The following is a 6,234-nucleotide window of genomic DNA, read 5'->3' as shown; positions in this document are numbered from 1 at the left end:
TTTGCTGGGCCCAGCCCCGAGCTGCGCCCTGCGAGCCTCTGCCAGGCCGGGCCGGGTCCTGACCCGCGCTGGAGCATCGGATGCTGCCTCTTCCTTCTCGCTTCTGGTTCTTTTCTCCTGCTTGTCTTTTCATCTCTCAATTTTAAAAAATTACTTCTCTCTTTATTTTGCCTTTTTCTTCTTTCGTCCTCCATTCATTCACGGTTTCCCATTTAGCTTTCTTTCTTCTTTCTCCCATTTATTCTATAGTACTATTTTGACAAAACCCAGATTGCAGATATGATTCCGATTGTGCAGCTTTTAGGTGCTAACCTAAAGCTGGTAAACCTATACTAGATTAAAAAAAATAAACTGATAACCAGAACCAACTGCCCAATTCTTGATAATTTACTTACATACTATTTATTGAGGACTTACAATGCTTCAAGCAATTGTGTGGGGTTTTTTTTGTTTTTTTGAGACGGAATTTCACTTTTGTCGCCCGGGGTTGGAGTTCAATGGCGCGATCTCGGCTCACTGCAACGTCTGCCTCGCGGATTCAAGCGATTCTTATGCCTCAGCCTCCTGAGTAGCTGGGATTACAGACGCCTACCACAACGCCCGGCTAATTTTTGTATCTTGTAGAGACGGGGTTTCACCATGTTGCTCAGGCTGGTCTCTAACTCCTGGACTCAAGTGATCCGCCTACCTCGGCCTCCCAAAGATTACAGGCGTGAGCCACCACGCCTGGCCGAATTGTGTGGGGTTTTTTTGTTTTTTTGTTTTGTTTTGTTTTGTTTTGTTTTGTTTGAGACGGAGTCTCGCTCTGTCACCCAGGCTGGAGTGCAGTGGCGCAATCTCGGCTCACTGCAAGCTCCGCCTCCCGGGTTCACGCCATTCTCCTGCCTCAGCCTCCCGAGTAGCTGGGACTACAGGCGCCCACCACCACGCCCGGCTGATGTTTTTTTTTTGTATTTTTAGTAGAGACGGGGTTTCACCGTGGTCTGGATCTCCTGACCTCGTGATCCGCCCACCTCGGCCTCCCAAAGTGCTGGGATTACAAGCGTGAGCCACCGCGCCCGGCCCGAATTGTGTTTTTATATGCATTATTTTCCTTAAAGTTTTAACAGTTTCTTGAAAAAGGTATGATTAGCTTTATCAGACAGATGAGGAAACTGAGTCTCAGAGTAGTTAAGTGATTTGTCCTCAGGCCACACAGCAAGAGCAGAGAGTGAAACACACTGAGTTCAAAGTTTTGGGGTTCAGAAAATGATACCCCACAATGAAGGCCTCAGAAGAAGCCTTAGAAGCAAAAATTTTCCTCTGACTCCTTTTGCTCTCCTGTCTCTGGTCCCACATGCTTCCCCAGACTAGTCATAGAAACTAGAATTCCTCTTTTGCAAATCAGGTCCCAGAAATCAGGACCCCTTTTTTTATAAAGCCAGCCATAAAACATAAAAATACTACTCTAGGCCGGGCAAGGTGGCTCACGCCTGTAATCCCAGCACTTTGGGAGGCCAAGGCGGGCAGACTACGAGGTCAGGAGATCGAGACCATCCTGGCTATCACAGTGAAACCCCATCTCTATTAAAAACACAAAAAAATTAGCCGGGCGTGGTGGCGGGCACCTGTAGTTCCAGCTACTCGGGAGGCTGAGGCAGGAGAATGGCATGAACCCGGGAGGTGGAGCTTGCAGTGAGCCGAGATCGCGCCACTGCACTCCAGCCTGGGTGACAGAGGCAGACTCCGTCTCAAAATATATATAGAGAGAGCATTCTCCCTGTGTTTCTATGTAAAATCTGACCACAAAGAAATTATATGACTCACCCTGTCTGAGTTTAGGTCATAAGACCCCCATTCCAAAGAGGGTCCTATGGAGAGAGGCCAAGAAGAATCTAAGCAGACAGGTCTTACTGGATTTCCCCAGTCTAATAGCATTAGGTTATACCCTCCTTGTCCAACCATATTCTACACAGCTATCCATACATTGTTGAAACTAAGCATAAAATGGACTGTCCCCTTATACCTTTGGGTCTTCATTCTGAAGGCTCCCAAGTCACATAAAACTATGATCAAATAAAATCCTTTTCTTCTATTTATCTGCCTTTTGTCAGTTGATTTTCACCAAACCTTCAGAGGACAAAAGGGAAGTTTTTTCTTTGGCCCTACAAAAGTTTACACACTGAGAATATATGGCACAATGAGATCACATTATATGAGGTACAAGGACTAGTTATGGTCTTAAAATGTTTCTTCTTCTTGAAAGAGTTGGCGAGGTGCAGTGGCTCATGCCTGTAATCCCATCACTTTGGGAGGCCGAGGCAGGCAGATTACCTGAGGTCAGAAGTTCAAGACCAGCCTGGTCAACATGGTGAAACTCTGTCTCTACTAAAAATACAAAAATTAGCCAGGCATGGTGGTGGGCGCCTATAATCCCAGCTACGCGGGAGGCTGAGGCAGGAGAATTGCTTGAACCCAGGAGGTGGAGGTTGAAGTGAGCTGAGATAGGGCCATTGCACTCCAGCCTGGGTAACAAAAGTGAAACTCCATCTCAAAAAAGAAAGAAAGAGTGACATCATTGTACATATATCATCATAGTGCAAAAAGCATTGCACAGATATAAGATGTCCTATCTACAACTGGACCGAGAAAGTAAGTTAGTTATTTGGCTCTTTGCTTAGGAAGTTACTGTTTCTCTTTGTTTAATCAAAAGACAAAATGTCACCAATATGTTTCAAATGAAATGTCTTAGAGATGAGTGCTTTGGACTGGACTCAGTTCTCGCAACTCACAAGGACCGATAAACGTCTTTAATCCAAAAAGAGTGATGCCTTAGGTATCTGGTCTGGATGCCTATCAAATGATACTTTATTTTCTTAAAAAAAAAAAAAAAAAAAAAAAGGCTTCCAAGGCTGGTTTTTCGGTTCTTCATTGCCAATCTTCTTAAAATAAAAATATTGCCAACCGCATGCTGACAAGTGCTCATTCGTAACCAACTAATATTTCCCAAGTTTTGACAGAAAAGTCATTAGTCATCTAAGTTTATGTAAATGAATATGGTTTCAGTGACTTGAAAAAACTGCTAAAATCAGCATAAATAATTTGAAGTAAAATAAACTAAATATCAAATATCTTATCCCTTCAAATGAAAACCTTTCAAGCTTCCTATGTCAGGTGAGCAGGAAGTCCAGTTTTTCCAAGAGGCCTCACCTCAATGGCTACTTCACATTGGTTCTCAGGTAACTCAGTATTTTTCAGTCCAAACAGGCCGTTCTGCTTCCAAATGCCTTACTGAAAGTGAAGTGAAAATCTGCCGGTGCACAGGGAAATCTTAGTGTTCAGGCTCGATTATAGCGGGGCTGGAAACTGGTCTCACAAATCCAAAGGATCTTTTCTCTGATGCTGTGAAGGTAGTTCACATGCCTGTAGAGACCTCAGTACAGGATGCATGGCCCTTAAGTTCCCAAAGGGGCAATTTTTAAAACTACAGTCCCATATGCAGCCATTGTTTCCAAACCTAAGAATATCTGCTGTGCCCAGGTGGTTGTGGGGGGCAGAGGACAGCAGCACAAACTCTGCTTCCTGGCATGATGTCCAGCTCCTCACTCTTCCAACCTTCCCTAAGGGGAGTTCCCTCTTGGAGGCCTTTGGTATCCTTTCCTGTCAGCTGACTCCCATCTTATGAGAGAGGTTGTAATTATGCTGAACCTCAGAATGAAAGAGAGGTGAGATCCAATGCCCCTGACACCTCCCCAGACAGCTGAGTGTACACAAGAGAGTTCTAGGGAAGGGTGGCCCTTGTGAAGCCACAAAGTGGTCTGGTCATCCTTCCCAGTGGGCAATAGGTGCCTCCTTGTTCTGTATTTGTATAATAAAGAGGGGCCACAGGAATTCCTTCCCCAGAAATTGTGGGCATCTTGCCAACTACACTTAGTCTTTGGAGATGACTTCTTTTTAAATAACCACTCTCTTCACTAAAAAATAATTCAGGTTCCACATGTGAAGACGTTCTTGGTTATAATAATTATTTAAGTGGACTTTGATTTAAATGATCAAATATAAATACACAATGGCAGCTGTTCAGGGGTGGAGTGTCCAAGGATATCTAATAAGATCTCATGTTTTGATATAACAGATTGGAGTTGCATATATTGGTTAAGACTTTGACATACCCTTATAAGGCCAACAGCTTTCCAAGAGATAAAAATATATATCATAAAATTGTTATTCTTGGAAGAGTGTATCATAGAATCATCTCTTAAGAGCTGGAAAGAAACTTTTTGAAAAATTGGCATAACCATTCTATCTCTGGATCGTTATTCTATCTAATCATGGCTGTGGAAAATAGTTGGTATGAACTCAACTGATTAGTCAGTCTGCTTTATGCCTCTCATTCTTATTTTTTTAAAAAGGAATAATTTGGGTCACCCCATCCCTACCCATATTTTTGGACAAGTTTTACTATGTAAAATCTATCCTCCTTCATACATCTATTAAAGAAATAAAATATACTCCAAATTCGATCCATGCCCTTGCAACTGCTTTATAAGATCATTTAAATATGCATAATGTAACAAAAATAATAATAGGGCTTACCATGTGTCAGGCATTCTTATGAGGACTTTGCTCATATTAATTCACTTAATCCTCACAATAATACCACGAGGTAGGTACTACCATTATCGCCATTTTCAACATGAATTTAGGCATACAGAAATCAAGTAACTTGACCAAAATATTCCCCAGCTGGTAAGATGATGGAGCTAGAAGTGCAGCCCAAGAGGTCAGGAGTTCAAGACCAGCCTGGCCAACATGGCGAAACCAGGTCTCTACCAAAAATACAAAAATTAGCTGGGCATTGTGGCAGGTGCCTGTAATCCCTACTCAGGAGGCTGAGGCAGGAGAATTGCTTGAACCTGGAAGGCAGAGGTTGCAGTGAGTAGAGATTGCACCACTGTACTCCAGCCTGGGTGACTGAGTGAGCCTCCCTCTCCAAAAAAAAAAAAAAACAAGTCGGCCAGGCATGGTGGCTCAGGCCTGTAATCCCAGCACTTTGGGAGGCCAAGGCAGGCAGATCACCTGAGGTTGGGAGTTTGAAACTAGCCTGACCAACATGGAGAAACCCCATCTCTACTAAAAATACAAAGTTAGCCGGGTGTGGTGGCGCGTGCCTGTAGTCCCAGCTACTCGGGAGACTGAGGCAGGAATCGCTTGGACCTGGGAGGTGGAGGTTGTGGTGAGCCGAGATCGCGCCATTGCACGCCAGCCTGGGCAACAAAAGTGAAACTCTGTCTCAGAAAAACAAAACAAAACAAACAAACAAAGAAACCAAAACATTATGTAAGTTAAATTTGTATAAATGTAATTCTATTTTAAACCCATAGTGGATATTTCAGTTTAAAGGAGTAAAATATTCTACATAGGCAATTATCATTTTATAAACCAAATAAACATCTATCATGTCTATTTGGTTTATATCAGATTTTATACAAATTTTGGTAGTCACATAGTGGATTTGGTGGCATTTAAAGAAAAAAGAACTGTGGTTATCTTATCAACTGGCAAAGTAAACAAAAATTCTCTAATTCTATGATCAAGATAGTGAATAGTACTGATAGAAAATGTTGAAAGTTTTAGGCTCCATACATAGCTATATGATTGCTATTTCAAACTAGCAGCAGATCTACCAGGGTTGAAAGTTAAAACTGATAAAATAATAGCACTTACTATGTCCCAGGCACTCTTCCAAGCACATTACATGTATACTCTCACTTAATTCCTAGGACAATCTATGGAGTTGACATCATTAGCTTCATTTGTTAAATGAGAAAACTGGACTATGAGAAGATTAAAGAATTTGCCATAAGGCTAGGAAATAGGGAAAGCAGGATTATTTAGAGTGATATTTCCTATTCTCGATCCCACACTTTCTTGCATAAGAGTGTAGACTTGCCCTAGATAATAAAAATTTTCACTGAAGATTAAAAGGAGGTTTTTGAAAAGCACACTATTTATTTGGGCCCCAGTCTGTGCTTCAACACATTATTTGAATAAGCACACAGAAGACACTGTGTTAGATGTGATAGGGAATATCAAAATGAATGAACATAGTTATTATGCTCAAAGACTTACAGCAAAATAGGAAGATTAAAACAGGACACAAATAGTCATAAAACAAGCCAGGTTAGATGGAATGAACAATACTCATAACATAGTAAGTCATTCTGTTTGGGTAAAAGACTATGTGTAACGAGG

This window comes from Nomascus leucogenys, chromosome 16, assembly GCF_006542625.1.
Source record: "Nomascus leucogenys isolate Asia chromosome 16, Asia_NLE_v1, whole genome shotgun sequence".
NCBI lineage: Eukaryota > Metazoa > Chordata > Mammalia > Primates > Hylobatidae > Nomascus > Nomascus leucogenys.
Note: the sequence above shows the minus strand (reverse complement) of the source record.